Source organism: Giraffa tippelskirchi, chromosome 1 (assembly GCF_054371585.1).
Source record: "Giraffa tippelskirchi isolate mGirTip1 chromosome 1, T2T-mGirTip1v1.2.pri, whole genome shotgun sequence".
In the NCBI taxonomy this organism is placed as follows: Eukaryota; Metazoa; Chordata; class Mammalia; order Artiodactyla; family Giraffidae; genus Giraffa; species Giraffa tippelskirchi.
In genome coordinates, this window is record NC_137275.1 from 218,813,334 (window position 1) to 218,830,524 (window position 17,191).

The 17,191-nt window shown below is 41.8% G+C and overlaps 1 long non-coding RNA gene across 3 annotated transcripts in view; it reads right to left on the reverse strand.

Moving 5' to 3' along the window:
- Positions 1-10,579: 10,579 nt before the first annotated feature.
- Positions 10,580-17,191, reverse strand: part of LOC145540675 (uncharacterized) — a 217,778-nt gene continuing 211,166 nt past the window's right edge. Inside the window, exons 4-5 of one of the 3 annotated variants that reach the window (XR_014078491.1) lie at positions 13,305-13,407; positions 10,580-11,639 (exon numbers count right to left, since the gene is read on the reverse strand). This is a non-coding gene — a long non-coding RNA (uncharacterized LOC145540675). The remainder of the gene's footprint in view (positions 11,640-13,304; positions 13,408-17,191) is intronic. The other 2 variants (XR_014078492.1, XR_014078494.1) reach the window with 2 other exon arrangements.

A 17,191-nucleotide genomic window follows, 5' to 3' on the forward strand; every position in this document is an offset into this window, starting at 1 on the left:
CTCTTTGCTACCCCAGGGACTGTAGCCTAACAGGCTCCTCTGTCCATGGAAGTTTCCAGACAAGCGTACTGGAGTGGATTTCCATTCCCTACTCCAGGGATCTTCCTGACCCGGGATCGAACACGCTGCTCTTTTGTCTCCTGCACTGGCAGGCGGATTCTTTAGCTCTGCGCCACCTGGCATTAGAGCTCCTTAAAATGTGAGAAAGCTTCCTTCCCAGAACCTCAGCCTACACCTCCTTGCATTTCATTGGCTTAAACTGTATCATGTGACCATTTCTAACCCAAACATGTCACCAGGCTTCACAGATTAGCATCCACTAGTCAAAGTCCACCTACAGGGTTGGAGGTGAGTCAATCCTACCTGGGGGCTTCCCCTGGCTATGTGGTAAAGAGTCTACCTGCAGTGAAGGAGACACAGAAGACACAGATTCAATCCCTGGATTGGGAAGATCCCCTGGAGGAGTAAATGGCAACTCACTCCAGTATTCTTGCTTGGAAAATTCCATAGACAAAGGAGCCTGGTGGGTTACAGTCCACGGGGTCTCAAAGATTCGGACACAACACTCACTTACTCACTCAGTCCTATCTGAAATGCATAGCTAAAAATGGCAGAGTCAGATCTCCACAGGAGATTTAGTTTTCATATAATGCATCATTTTTAGACGTTACCTCCCAACGTGTGGGACTATTACCCTCAAGAGAGAGAAATAGATGATAAACGGTAAACCAAGGTCTACACAGCCATATCTTTCTAGGAGAGACTCGAAGTTCAAAAGTCACAAGCATCGCCTTAAAGCAAGTGTCCTATAAATCCAAACAATATTTACCTTAAGAAGAAACTTTTCCTCAACTGGCTTATAAAAGCTGGGGTCACTCAGCACGATTGCATCATCTGGTCCATAACTATCCAGAAGACATTTTCAGCGCTTAGAGGAATATTAAAATGGGAATGTTTTTATTTCCTCGGGAAACTGATAATCTGGCAGAGAAGTTGCCTAGTCTCAGCCCCCCAAAGTGACAAATCTAAAGCAGGCATGAACACAGCAGCCTTTCTTGCTGCCTTAAGGCAGCGCACAGAGATAAACAAGTGAGGTTTCAACTAAGTCACGACAAGCACCGAACTGTTCGAGTGATCGCCCAGACAACTTAGCTAATTCCTCCGATTATTTTAAACATGAACTCTCAAATAAGGCTGGGCAAGAGCATGGTAGAGGCGTACACATGCACTTTAGACATGCGTGTGAGTGGTAGCATGACTGTGTTCTTATTTATTTACAGGGCTTAGCAGCCAAGGGACATGTTGTATTGTCATTTATCAAGACTGAGTTGAGTTTGACTCTGGTTTAAGTTTTCCATGGTCTGTTCGCAACATTTCTTCCTCTAGGCAGCTCTTCCATAACGGTAAAAGCATTAGGCGACAGCTTCCATCTGGCAGATTCCAAGTTACTTTTCATATAATTCATCATTTTTAGAAGCTACCTCCCAACATGTTGGGCCCAGCTCGACCTGTCACGGCTTTTTATCTTAGCATCTCAGAAGGAAGAACTCCACAATTATCTTTTATGGAAAGACTTTGGACACGCATTTTGAAGTTGCATGTCCAGAACTTTATGTGCAGAAGAATCAAGGTATCATATTATCCAATGTCCCTGGCAAGTCCCTAGGACTAAATTTCAGGCTACAAGATGTTTGTTGTTCATCTCAAAGGTCAGCTTTGACCGCATTTATTAAATTACAAACTTGCTTGTCTTTTGTCATCAGAAGATGGTACAAATTAAGGCTTCCTTGCTCTGGTCACAGTGCAGATTGGAGCTGAAAAACAACTGCCGGCATTGGAGGGACCAAGAACACTGAACCAAAAAACCATAATAAACATTCACTGCTCTTAGGGTCCTGCACACTGTTTGATATAACACAGAAATGTACCATTTGTTAAAATACAAGGTAGACTAAATATCATTCCTTTTCTTAAAATAAAAATAAATAAAGCTATCAGAAGATAAGCCCCCGTTCAACTGAGTTTGCCTCCTCTAATTTCCATGATCCTGACTTGTTCATATCACTTTTGTAATCAAACAATTTCAGTGGGTTTGCACTGCCTCAGTGATCGAGTTCAAATGCCTTAGAAAGATACACAAAGCCTGCTCTAGCACCATCTCCTGCTGTTTTCCAAGCTTCCATTTTACCACAAAGCAAGTCAGTTAATTTTCAGTTACATGCTGTATATAATTAGTCACAAACCTAAGGTTTTTGCAAATACTGTTCCTTCAGCCTGGAATCCTATTAAAATTAATAAAACTTTGGGACTTCCCTAGTGATCCAGTGGCTAAGACTCAGTGTTCTCACTGCAAGAGGCCCAGGGTCAGATCCCTGGTCAGGGAACTAGATCCCACATGTTGAAAATAAGGGTTCCCATGTTGTCACCAAAGATCCCGCATGCTTCAACTAAGACCCAGTGCAGTAACAAAAGAAAATGAACAAAAGTTTGAGAACACTTTTCTGATGAATTCTCGTCTCTTATCTAACTCTACTACACATAGGTATCTACAACCAGACATCTAACACATGTATGTGCACACTTGCACAATACCAGGGTGGATATTCATAATTTGCCCTCCCACAACACCTTATATATCTATCTATATTTTGTATTTATGGATTTACTTGTTTATCTTCCATCTAGACTTGGGGTCTCCAGTATGGTAGCCATTAACAACATGTGAATGTTGAGCACTTGAAATGTCATCCAATCTGAGATAGTGCTGGAAGGGTAAATATCACACACCAGAGAGTCTTGGTATAATGAATAATATAAAATACATAACTCATAATTGTGCAATTATTGCACATTGAAGCTAAAATCTCTTCCTGTTTTGGGTTGAATAAAAATATTAGAATTAATTTCATCTTTTTTTAATCTGTTTAAATGCATTTACTTGAAAATTTAAAATGATGTTTGTGGCTCACATTATGTCATTTGGACAGCACTCATGTAGACTGAACTCCTTGAAGGAAAGAATGCTGTTCTGTTGATTTCTGTTAGAATTGAGCCCATGGTAGGCATTCAGGGCTCAATTTGAAAAGAGATCAAATTGCCACCATCCACTGGATCATCGAAAAACCAAGAGAGTTCCAGAAAAACATCTATTTCTGCTTTATTGACTATGCCAAAGCCTTTGACTGTGTGGATCACAATAAACTGTGGAAAATTCTGAAAGAGATGGGAATCCCAGACCACCTGACCTGCCTCTTGAGAAACCTGTATGCAGGTCAGGAAGCAACAGTTAGAACTGGACATGGAACAACAGACTGGTTCCAAATAGGAAAAGGAGTACGTCAAGGCTGTATATTGTCACCCTGCTTATTTAACTTATATGCAGAGTACACCATGAGAAACACTGGGCTGGAAGAAGCACAAGCTGGAATCAAGATTGCCAGGAGAAATATCAATAACCTTAGATATACAGATGACACCACCCTTATGGCAGAAAGTGAAGAAGAACTAAAAAGCGTCTTGATGAAAGTGAAAGAGGAGAGTGAAAAAGTTGGCTTAAAGCTCAACATTCAGAAAACTAAGATCATGACATCTGGTCCCATCACATCATGGCAAATAGATGGGGAAACAGTGGCTGACTTTATTTTTCTGGGCTCCAAAATCACTGCAGATGGTGATTGCAGCCATGAAATTAAAAGATGCGTACTCCTTGGAAGGAAAGTTATGACCAACCTAGATAGCATATTAAAAAGCAGAGACATTACTTTGTCAACAACGGTCTGTCTAGTCAAGGCTATGGTTTTTCCAGTGGTCATTTATGGATGTGAGAGTTGGACTATAAAGAAAGCTGAGTGCAGAAGAATTGAAGCTTTTGAACTGTGGTGTTGGAGAAGACTCTTGAGAATCCCTTGGACTGCAAGGAGATCCAACCAGTCCATCCTAAAGGAGATTAGTCCTGGGTGTTCATTGGAAGGACTGATGTTGAAGCTGAAACTCCAATACTTTGGCCACCTGGTGTGAAGAGCTGACTCATTGGAAAAGACCCTGATGTGGGAAAGATTGAAAGCAGGAGGAGAAGGGGACAACAGAGGATGAGATGGTTGGATGGCATCACTGACTCAATGGACATGGGTTTGGGTGGACTCTGGGAGTTGGTGATGGACAGGGAGGCCTGGCGTGCTGTGGTTCATGGGGTCGCAAAGAGTCGGACATGACTGAGGGACTGAACTGAACTCAGACAATTGCCCTGATGTAGCTATTGGACCCCTGCTTCAGTTTCCCCACCCACCGAGGGCAAGTCCAGTCCTATTAACATTCCGGTTTTTCCCCCTGGTTTCTTCATCCTACCAAGTTTTGCATGGTTCTGTATATTCTTTTCCACTGCTCAGGTACTCCGGTCTGCTTTCAGCTGGTGTTCTGCATTCATTTCTGTGTCTGAAGGTGTATTCCTGATGTATCCATGGAGAGAGATGTACTCCATGTCCACCTACTCCTCCGCCATCTTGTTCTCTTTAAATTTATTTATTTTTAATTGGAGGATAATTGCTTTACAATATTATGTTTGTCTCTGCCATACACCAACATAAATCAACCATAGATAAACACATATCCCCTCTCTTTTGAACCTCCCTCCTTTCTCCCACCCCATCCCATCTCTCTAGGTTGTCACGGAGCCCCTGGTTTGAGCTCCCTGCATCAGTATTATCTCATTCAAACTCCATAAAAATTGAGTTTGAACTGTTACTTTACACTCATGGATGATGTGAATGGCTCAGAAAGTAAGCAACTTGGTCAAGTAGTAGAAGAGGAATTGGAATGCACATCTCTTTTGCTTGTCTTGGTCACAGTATGATGCTCTCTTTAGCATCCCTGAGTGTACATCTGGTCCATGCTGTCCATACGATCCTTCAGGTGGAAATGACCTACAAACAAAACCCACAACTCTCAGCTTGACACTCTTAGTTTCCATTGAGTACCATCCTCAGTGAAGAATTGGAACTTTACTGAGGTTCCTGCTTTCTGCTCAGCCCTTTAGATTGGCTGAACCAGCTCCTAAGCTCCGGTTAATTTATTTCAACCTTTATTTTTCATTGTAATAACCTCATACAGACTGACATTAGTGAATTGACACAGATAAAATTAATGTATTTTTTTAATCTGGTCCTGAACCACATGTCTGAATCTAAACCCAGACCCTTTCCTGGATATGTGGAAAAACTGCTGGCTTTTTCCTCCCTCTTAGACTGTGAGTACAAGGTCCTTCTTTTAGAATGGGCAGGAATGTCTATAAGGAGAGATCTTTTTCTCCCCTGACTTCACTTTTTTCCAGATTGTAATTTATATCTGAAAACATTTCCTATAGTTTAGAGATATTTTTAGAAGTAAGAGGGTGGTCTCGAGCAAAACATTAGAGTCTGAATTTTTGTAACTTCCAGCTTCTCAGTTTCTATGCTTAGATTCCAGTCTGGATCTTGCACTCCCTCCTGTCCATTTCACTGTCCCAGAAACTCTTCCTTGCTCCCTTTAAATTCTGTCAGAAAAGCATAGAATAGGAGCCAGCAGCTCTGATATTTGTCTTTGATAAGTCATCTCCTTCCAGAGATCACAGTTTCATTCTTACTAAAGCCCTTTGGGCCTCGAATGAGAGAAACAGCAATTTTCATGTATTGGAGAGGGAGAAATTCACCCCTCCCTTTTAGGTTCTTCTGGCTGGTCTAAGAATTCAAGTGCCTTGAGACAAGATTAACAACAGAAAACAACACAGAAGTTTAATCCCATGTATATGCAGCAGAGATCCAGAAGAACTGAGTGGACTCACCTAATGTCTTAAGCCCTCACCTTAAACACCATCTTCATCTTTGGCTAAAGATAAAAGAAGATGTTGGGGATAGTGGTTTGGGTCTTCAAAAGGAAGGAAGGCAATTCACATGGAGATGAAAAAGCAAAAGTTTGGTAAACAAATGTTAGCTGGGTTCCTGCAGGGACCAGGGGACTGAAAGAGGAATTTTAACAAATGGACTTTGTTGGACTTCTTCGGGTCTCCATACCTAGTTCACACTACAATAATACAGGGTGGAAGCTCCCTTCTTGGGACAGGACCCTTATCTACATTCTTTAGGCAGTGAAGCGGAGGTAAAAAGAATGACTTTTCTTTCTTAAAAATAATGAGCCTGAATTAACTCTCATAGACTTAAAAAAAAAATATGCACAACCTAAAAGTTGAGAGTTATGTTTTATTTGGTGGGAATTTTTAGTACTTCAAGCCCAGGAGACAGTATCCCAAGTAACCCTGAGAGAAATGCTCCAAGGAGGAAAGGGGGGATCTAGGTCATACAGAAGTTTTGCTGCAAAACTATGTAGTCTGAACATAAACAAAGATATATTGTTAATTAGAGAAAATGAGATATCTCAAGTTAAGGAATTTAGCACTTTTCTATATAAGGGAAGATGCAAGAGACTGGGCTCACTGAAATTTTTCCTATGATAATGAGAGAGTCAATTTTTTGGTAGGTTGTTAGGAAGTCTGAGGAGCCTGAGGAGGAGAGAGGGATTTGGGGCCCTCAGAGAGGAGATGGGGTCTGGAGTTCTCAAGGAGGAGAAAAGGACAAACTTTTCTTTCTATATTCCTAGTCTTAGTCACATCAAACTTTTTTTTTTTCTTTAAGCCTGGAGCTGATGATTAAACAACAAAACAACTCAGCTTAAACTCTGTACTAAGGATTATATAACAACAATGTATCCTGCTTGAGGACAATTTCTCTTTCTTGAGAACCTTCTGTTGGTTTAGTCTCTCAGTCATGGCTGACTCTGCGATGCTATGAACTGCAGCATGACAGGCTTCCTTGTCCATCATCAACTCCCAAAGCTTGCTCAAACTCATGTACATTGAGCCGGTGATGCCATCCAACCATCTCATCCTCTGTTGCCCCCTTCTCCTCCTGTCTTCAATCTTCCCCAGCATCAGGGGCTTTCCAATGAGTCCATTCTTTGCATCAGGTGGCCAAAGGATTGGAGCTTTTGTTGTTTAATCATCAGTACTTCTAACGAATATTCAGGACTGATTTCCTTTAGGATTGACTGGTTTAATCTCCTTGCAGACCAAGGGACTCTCAAGAATTTTATCCAACTCCACAGTTCAAAAGCATCAATCCTTTGGTGCTCGGCTTTCTTTACATCCATACATGACTACTAGCTTTGACTAGATGGACTTTGTTGGCAAAGTAATGTCTCTGCTTTTTAATATGCTATCTAGGTTGGTCGTAACTTTTCTTCCAAAGAGCAAGCGTCTTTTAATTTCATGTCTGCAGTCACCATCTGCAGTGATTTTGAAGCCCCCCAAAATAAAGTCTCTCACTATTTCCATTGTTTTCCCATCTATTTGCCATGAAGTGATGGGACCAGATGCCATGATCTTCATTTTCTGAATGTTGAGTTTTAAGCCAAATTTTTCATTCTCCTCTTTCACTTTCATCAAGAGGCTCTTTAGTTCTTCTTCACTTTCTGCCATAAGGGTGGTGTCATCTGCATATCTGAGGTTATTGATATCACCTGGCAGTCTTGATTCCAGCTTGTGCTTCATCCAGCCTGGCATTTCACAGGATACACTGTGCATATAAGTTAAATAAGCAGGATGACAATACACCTTGATGTATTCTTTTCCCTATTTGGAACCAGTCTGTTGTTCCATGTCCAACTCTAACTGTTGCTTATTGACCTGCATACAGAAACTTCTGACTAATCCTGTTATCTTAAAATGTGTATTATGGGAGTGGGTCTGGTAAGATCTTTCTATTGTTAGTTCTAATCCTGTCATCTTAAAATGTAAATTGTGGGAATTGGTCTCCTAAGATCTTTACAAACATTGAGACGTTCTTTTGATTTATTGTAATAACCAGTTAAAAAGTATATAGCTTCCTTGCTAAGACGTGAAGGGGCACTCTCTGTCCCCCTTCTGATGTCTATGTCAGAAGCTTTTTCTGTCTCTTTTCATACTTTAATAAAACTCTGTTATACAAAAGCTCTTGACTGATCAAGCCTGGTCCCTGGTCCTGAAGCTAAATCTTTGGAGATTACGAATCCAACACTGTTCACCATAAGCTATCAGTATGCACTTTACCTATCTGACTGAGGCCAGGATCTTGTGTTTTCACATCTTGGGTTTCCTCAGGGGTCACACTGAAAAGAGGCTGCAGTCTGATGACTACTAGAGGGCAGGAATTATTTTCTTTCCCATGTGTCCTCAGGGCTCATAGGCTCATGTTGGAGGGCTGGGATAACTGATGACTGTGACATCCTTGTTTACTGATATGGCAAGAAATATTCCATTTCTCACCCTCATGCCATCGTTATGCAGTAGTTAAGTCATGTCTAGCTCTTTGTGAGCCCATAAACTGCAGCTTGCCAGGCCTCCTTGTCCTTCACTTTCTCCTGGGGTTTGCCCAAACTCATGTCCATTGCTGAGAAGGCAATGGCAGCCCACTCCAGTACTCTTGCCTGGAGAATCCCATGGGTGGAGGAGCCTGGTGGGCTGTAGTCCATGGGGTTGCTAGGAGTTGGACACGACTGAGTGATTTCCCTTTCACTTTTCACTTTCATGCACTGGAGAAGGAAATGGCAACCCACTCCAGTGTTCTTGCCTGGAGAATCCCAGGGATGGGGGAGCCTGGTGGGCTGCCGTCTATGGGGTCACACAGAGTCGGACACAACTGAAGCGACTTAGCAGCAGTAGCAGCATGTCCATTGAGTTGGTGATGCCATCAAAACATCTCATCCTCTGTTGCCCTCTTTTCCTCCTGCCCTCTTCCCCAGCATCAGAGTCTTTTCCAGTGATTTGGCTTTTACATCAGGTGGCCAAAGTATTGGAGCTTCAGCTTCAACATCAGTCCTTCCAATGAATATTCAGGGTTGATTTTCTTTAGGATTGACTGATTCGATCTCCTTGCTGTCCAAGGGACTCTCAAGAGTCTTCTCCAGCATCACAATTCAAATGCATCGGTTCTTCAGTGTTCAACCTTATTTATGGTCCAACTCTCACATCTGTACAGAACTACTACAAAAAATTTTGTTCCCCTACAAGAGTAACAGACATATGGATTGTACACAGGGAAGTGGGGAGGGGTGGCACTGAAGGCAGCTTCCCACCTCTCTATAGGCTCAGAAAGGCAGAGGAGACTCTGACTGTATATCTCTTTCAGAAGGTTGGATTTTAATGCTGAGGTGATCTTAGACCAATGCCCTAGTTGATGTGTAATGTTCATTATACAATACCCCTGATCAAGACCATTCAGCCTCTATTTGTATATCTCTGGTGCTAGGCAGCTCACTACTTTAGGAAGGTTGCTATTATTATCTTGTGCATCATGAAGCACACTCTTGGAGTCCCTTGAGGGGTAGGAGGATCTCAGGTCCTTTGGAGAAATCCAGGGCTGTGTATTTGCCCTTCAGTCAGATCACCCTCCAGGCTGAGGTCATCGTGTCCATGAAAAACTGAATAGTGCAAAAGCAGTATGAGAGTCACAAGCATCTTTATGCATGCTTGGGAGGAGGAGAGGGAATTTTGGAGATCTGGTTTCTGTAACCAAATAAAGAGCTTATTTGCCTGCAGCACAGAAAGGCCAATTCTGACAGCAGGAGTTTGCAGGAAAATAAGGATTTATTGCTGGGCACCCAGCAAGGGAGTATAAGACAAGCCTCAGATGCACTTCAACCTGTCTATGAGTTGAGGTTTTTGTTTCTTTTTTCAAAGGGGAAAAACAAAGAAGCAGGACTTAATTATCATCTCATGACATCTTTTTTTTTTTTTTTTTTGCTATTTCTTCATGGTAGGTCTGGGAGTCAGGGTGTCTCTGGTTTAGGATTCTCTGGCCAAGTGGTCCATAGCTCAGGGGTCTGTGAGTGCATCTTGCCCTGAAGAAAGAACCTGAGTTTGAACATTAATGATGATATCGACAACCACAGCCACAGTCTTAGTCATCTGACGGTGGTTGATAAGTGTTCAGTTAGCACAGGATTGAGGTCTGAGGGGACAAAAAGGGAAGAAAGTTTTGGATAGAGAGATTTAATTATAAACATTGTAAGGGAACTCGGTTTCAGAGGGACTCAGTTTCACTTCAAAGACAACTCCACCCCCCCCAAAAAAATACTCCAATTTGCATCAAAGAGTGTTCTGCCTATGTTATTTTTGAGGATTTTTATGATTTCAGCTCTTATATTTAGATATTTAATATATTTTGAGGTTTTTTTTTTTAAATATGTGGTATGAAGAAATGTCCTATTTCCTCACATCTTCAGAGACAGACGCTTCAAACCACTCAAAATACAGTAGCCAGGCACTCTCTCTTTACACTTACTCTAAGCTTGTATATGTGCTCAATTGCTCAGCCATGTCCAACTCTGTGACCCCATGGACTATAACCCACCAGTCTCCTCTGTCAATGGGATTTCCCAGGCAAGAATACTGGAGTGAGTTACCATTTCCTCCTCCAGGGGATCTTTCTAACCCAAGGTTCAAACTTGCATTTCTGTGTCTCCTGCATTGGCAGACAGATTTTTTTTTTACCAATTGTGACACCTGGGAAGCCACTTTAAGTTTACTGTCCATATATTATTTACTGTTATATGCTTTTTTCATATATTTCTATTTATGATCTTTATGTTCTGACCCCTCCTAGCTAGAATATAAGTTCTCTAAGAACAGAAGCTCTTTCAGTCTGACCACAGAATCAACCCCTAGAACCTGTTTCGTTGCAGTCCTTTGGTAAGTATTTGTGAAAGGAATACATGAAGGACATCAGGAGGTATAACAAAAGAGAAGACTTCTTCTGTGAGAGCAATTGAAGGAGTTGGCTTTGCATTCTGGAGCTGTCCCTGACTCTATGACCTTGGGCAGTTGACTTTCTGTCTTGAATTAGTGAAATGAGAACAATTATCTCTAACTCCTCTTTGCGGTGGTGAGGAAAAATGAAATATAGTTTACAGATCACTTAGCACAGTGCTGCAAATCATAAGGGCTCAGTAATTTTGGCTCATACTCATCTGAGGCGACAGGATCTGTGGGGTTTGGTTTAGAATCCTTCCTGCCATGGACTTTTCATATAGAGCCAATTATGAATAATAACTTATGGGCTCAGGAAAGTTCAATAAACCAAAATCCATCATTTTCTGGGTCCATTTCCTATTTCACTTTTGATGGTTATCTTTTTTGTGTGTGTGTTCTCCATGAGGCATACAGGGTCTTAGTTCCCTGACCTGGCATTCATTGAACCAGTGCTCCCTGCATTGCGAGCAACCACTGGACTGTCAGGGAAGTCCAACAGTTATCTTTAATTGGAGAACTGAACATCCTCATTATTTTTCTTGCAGGCTAAATTCCCCTTTAAAAGCTAAGCCTCTCAATTCTGCCTCATAGGTAACCATTTTATTTCTTCCCACAAGCCCAGGGAATCATGAAAAGAAATCCTGAGACGTTAAACTTGGTGGAATGCAGTGAGGGTTTCAAGGTTGCCCCATGTGGCCCCTTTCTATGTTGGGGAAACTGAAGCCGAGAGAGGGGAAGAGATCAACTTCAGGGTGACACAGTGGGCAAGCCAGGGCTTGAGTCCGGATCTCCTGAGTACACTCTTCGGCACATTTCACTGACATTTCTAGAGAAAAAAAACAAAAAACAAAAACCACTCATAAACAAACACAGATCCCAAACTGTTGTATCTTCACCTCATCAACCTTGCATTCTTTGTAACCATTCCCAAAGGAAGAACAATGAGGATGACAGGTATACAGTGTTACTTCCCTATTTTAAATTTCCACCCAGGGATTCCCGTTTCTAACAAGTTTATGTAAAAGATTAGGCTCCTCTTTGCTCTAATTGCTCATTTTTCCACTGAGAAAGAGAGCTGCATCAGGGTTGGATTAGCTCAACCTGAAGCAAGGATGAACACAGATAGATGTATGTTTAAATCTGTCAGAACCAATGAAGAAAGAAAACTGTCGCTAACTTTTTGTTCCGACCTCACCAATAAGCCACAGATTTTTGAGAGAAGACCTCATTTACTAAACAAACTGCTCAGTAGCATCAAAACTCATTTCAAATTCCTCTTAAGAGGACTTCATATGACACTCAATCCTTGATTTCCCCCATAAAACAACACAGCTGTTCCCTTGCAGCATGCCTCTCAGCAGGAACTGCAAAATCATATTTAATCAACTCTGCTTTAAAAGCCATCTAATTGTGTCTAGGGCTCTGGCATGCTTCCCCAAGCCAGGATGCTGCCTGCTGACATGTCAGTGGCAACAGCCCAGGCAGAGCGAGCCATGTCCTCATGTGCTGGGCCCTCCATCTTGTCCTTTATATTCAAGGTTTCTTTTAATCCACCTTGCAGTCCCATGAAATAGAGATGATTGCCAGATGTAGAAACAAAGAAACTGAGGTTTAGAATATAAAGTCATTGGTCTAAATTCAGAAAAACAAGTGAGAGAATTGGGATTCAGACAAGTCCTCTCTACTTCCAAAATCTGAGTGTTTTCAAGTCTTCGGTCGGGCCTTCTACATGCTGCTGCTGCTAAGTCGCTTCAGTTGTGTCTGACTCTTTGCGACCTCATAGATGGCAACTCACCAGGCTCCTCTGTCCCTGGGATTCTCCAGGCAAGAACACTGGAGTGGGTTGCCATTTCCTTCTCCAATGCATGAAAATGAAAAGTAAAAGTGAAGTCGTTCAGTCGTGTCCGACTCTTAGCGACCCCATGGACCGTAGCCTACCCGGCTCCTCCGTCCAAAGGATTTTCCAGGCAAGAGTACTAGAGTGGGTTGCCATTTCCTTCTCTGATGTAGGGATGAGGATGAGTCAAGTTGACCAGCATGAGCAAAGCTGGCGATAGAAAGTCCCTGCCAAATGCTTTAGGTCTTAAATTCCCTTAAAGCTCACTGCTTTGTCTCCCCATGATGACACTTCCTGTTAGAATGTGAATGACTTTCATGTCATCCTTTATCCAACAATCCTTGATGACTACCATATAGGATTCCCTCTCCAAAGTGAAGTAGAGGGATACAGAGATGAAATGGATATGGATCATGCCCTCAAGAAGCTCAAAGCTAGAAATAGAAGTATAATAACAACATAAATCATTCTATTGAGAAGTAGACTATGTCTATCACCAGTGGGCCAAAGTATCAATATTATGGTGGCCTGAGAAAGAAAAAGTCTATTCCAGCCAGGGAATTAGATTAGGCTTTATTGAAGAGTACAAGAGTAAGGATAATTAACACTAACTTTTGCGACATAAACCCCCCAAATATCAGTTGCTTAACATACTAAGAGCACCTTCTTCATCTTCTGTTGAGGTTTAGCCTGATTCTCTTCTAAGGATACGGGCATCTTTCACCACGTGGCTCTATCCTTTGACAGCCCTATGTTTCTGCCCACATGATCAAGGGAGGGAGAAAGAGAGAGTGGAATGTCAGTGAAAGGTTGAGCAAGAAGACACAGCTAGACATGGCTTAATTCATTTCACTCAAATCCCAGGGAACAAACCTCGTAACATGGCCCTAGCTCTAACCCTAAGTGTAACTGCAACTGCAAAGGAGCCTAGGAGATATGTTTTTTCCTGTGTCCCCTGGACAGAGGAAGTTTCACTGAACACATAGCATTATTTTTTCTACAAAGATGTTGACACATGTATTGTGGAGTAGTTTTAATTGAACAAATTGAGAGACAAGCAGGATGTTAGTGCAGGGGATGTTGCTGCTGCTGCTGCTGCTAAGTCGCTTCAGTCGTGTCCGACTCTGTGCGACCCCATAGACGGCAGCCCACCAGGCTCTGCCATCCCCGGGATTCTCCAGGCAAGAATACTGGAGTGGGTTGCCATTTCCTTCTTCAGTGCATGAAAGGGAAAAGTGAAAGTGAAGTCGCTCAGTTGTGTCCGACTCTTAGCGACCCCATGGACTGTAGCCTACCAGGCTCCTCCATCCATGGGATTTTCCAGGCAAGAGTACTGGAGTGGGGTGCCATTGCCTTCTCCGGCAGGGGATGTTAGAGGAACACAAATTCAAAAGATATTTGGTTTGGAAAGATATCAAATATGGAAGGGCCTTGAGTGACAAGCATTTCCCAAAATGTGTTTTCCTCGGTGTTAATGACTACCACATAAAGATTTATTTGTGTGGTCAGACAGATTTTGGAAAAACTGAGTTAATAAAATTGTAAAATTGTAATTGGTTTGGTTCCTGCAGGAGTTCTCTAGATTTTTGGAAAAAGTTGTAATATGTCAGTTGTAATAAACCTTTTGATCATAAAATCTCTTTTTTTTCCACAGAATATGTTGTCAGATTAATATTTTGTGAGACATGCTTTGCATAAGGAATCTTAGGCAATGGAGAGCCATGAAGTAGCAGATAAAAATGATTAGAACTGCTTTTTAAAGTGTAAGATGGAAGGGGAAGGATGGGGGGGGCAATAGTTACTGAATTTGAGATGAACATGTACACATTGCTGTATTTAAAATGGATAACCACCAAGGTCCTACTATATAGCACATGGAACTGTGCTCAGTGCATCATGGCAGCTTGGATGGGTGGGGAGTTTGGGGGAGAATGTATATATATATATGGCTGAGTCCCTAAACCGTTCAACTGGAACTATCATAACATTGTTATTCTGCTTCACCCCAAAACAGAATCAAACATTTTAAGTACAAGTTAGAGATGCCTTTCAATTCACTTTCCAGAGTTGATCAATTGGTACAAGCTGACAACAATGCTGAGATGAAAGGAATCACAAAACCTTGTCTGAATTTATCTGGGAAAGTGTAGTGATGGATGAATGATATCTTCTATGGATTAAAGGATGCTAGAGGTGTGATGGTTAATTTTATGTGTCAACTTTTAGCCAGGCTATGGTGCCCAGTTGGTAGCTCAAACAATAGTCTAGATGTTGGTTGAAAGTATTTTTTACATGTGGTGAACATTTACAATCAGGGATTTTAAATAAAGGAGATTACTGTTGATGAACTATCACGTTCAGTTGAAGACCATAAGAGCAAAACTAAGGTTTGCTTGAGAAAAAAGAATTCTGCCTCAAGACTAACATATAAATCCAGCCTGAGTTTCCAGCATGTTAGCTTCTCCATAGATTTTGGACTTAAGACTGCAATGTCTTACCTGAATTTCATACTGCTATCCTGCCCTACAAATTGTAGCTTCACTAGCACTCACAGTCATGTGGGCCAGCTTCATTTATCTACCATCTATCTACCTATCTACCATCTATCTGTCTCTCCTACTGGTTCTCTTTTTCTGGGGTAACAACAACATGATGTCCTTTGACTTCTTGTGTTAAGTAAAGGTGTCACATAGGGTAAAAAAGAGAGCTTGGGTACCTGGAAATCAACTCCAAAGTAGTGAAGGAATTCAAGAAGAGAAAGAGATGAGTTTTGATTCGGAGTTTTGTCATTTGGATGTCAGAAGAGCAATGAATGGACATCCATTAGAGAAGCACATTCATACAGGGATAAAGAGAAGCCAGCATTATTTCCAACGTGTGAAATATTTTGGTGAGAAGGGCGTATCTCCTTTAGGATCTTTTGAGAGATATACCTGTCTGTCTGTAATGTTTCCTGAGGTTGAAGTCTGGGAGAAATGCCTCCAGTGACATGGGAACAAAAGAGCTGCTTTGTCCTGAAAGGAGGCAGAAGTCTTTTGGGGCTAAATGTCCAAAGCACACCTGAATGTGCGAGTGGGGGGAGAAAGGAGAAAAATGAACACCGAGAGAGGTGGCGAGGAATGCCACTAGTGAAAGCTGAGGAGTGCTCAGTCACTGGGCATGACTAAAGCATGGCTGCGACCTCCAGGGTGATGGATGAAGTTCTCATCACTCGGAGATGGAATGATTATTAGTGCGTGTGTGTGTGGTGAGCCAGTTGCTTATGAAAAACCACAGTGGAATCTCTTTATTGTAACAACTCAATAGTCGTAGTGATTTCCACAATGCTAGCAAGTGCCCACCAGTCATTGAAGTCAGATGGGGAGGACATAAATCCATCTTCCTTTAGGATCAGTCTCCTCTGTGTTTTAATAGCACCCTCGGCTTAACTCTATGCCACTACTCACAGGTGTCATGAGATACCTTTGTTCCTACAGTCATTCAACAAAGATCTATTGAGTTCCTACAATGAGTCCTGCACTGGTCTTGGCATGGGAAATACACTAGGGGACAAAAATGGCAACACTCCTTGCCCTCACAAAACTAGCATTTTAGTGTGGGTGACAGAAAATAGCTTGAAAAATATTCCAACTATATGATGAATCATGACACGTTAAGCAAAAATAAGATAAAGCATATGTATCAATCAGGAGAGGCTAGGTTATGATGGAGTCATCAACAAGGCTTGGATCTCAAAGGCTTCTTCTACAAGCTCCATGCCCATCATTGGCCAAGAGAGTTCTCTGCTCCCACATCCTCATTATCTTCTTCACTTTAGAAGCCAGACTGATAAAAACAGCTAATGTCTATAGTATTGTTGGCAACCTTGGCATAAGGAAAAAAGAGATCCCCCCAACCCCAATGTCACCTTGGTAATGGAATAATACAGCCTGGAAGTGACACAGATTATTTCTGTACATAACTCATTGGACTGAACTGGTTACTCGGACTGACCCAAAATATGGTATCAGGAAGTACAGTCCAAACATGTGTTCAGATTGAGGAGAGGCCTATAAATATGGCAAATGACAATAGGGCTGTTTAGGTCACAGTAAGAAACTTGGCTTCTCCGATGAATAAAATGAGAAGTCATTGGAAGGTACGAATGGAAGAGTGAGTATAGAGGGAAATAGATGTTCATTGAGATCTTGGCTCTGTTACTTGCAATGTGTGTGTTGGGGTGCTAGGAACTGGGATAATAAAACCTAGCTTATTGGGTTGGTATGAAGATTAAATGACCCAGACATATAATATTGGGTATGGAAACTTTTCTGTAAACAGATAGTCATATACTGAAGCAAAAGCCAAATATTCACCACTGAATTCTCAAGGCCTAAAAAGGTTTGGCCCACTTTGTTCTCTTAATATGTGTGCTTAATTCTCCAAAGGCTGCCTGGGAGTAAGAGCAAGATGTGGAGAGCATCTGCATATGTGTCTTTCTCCTAAGAATTCACATTTTGTCCAAAAAAGAAGCTGTCACCTTGAATATGAAAGGTCAGGGT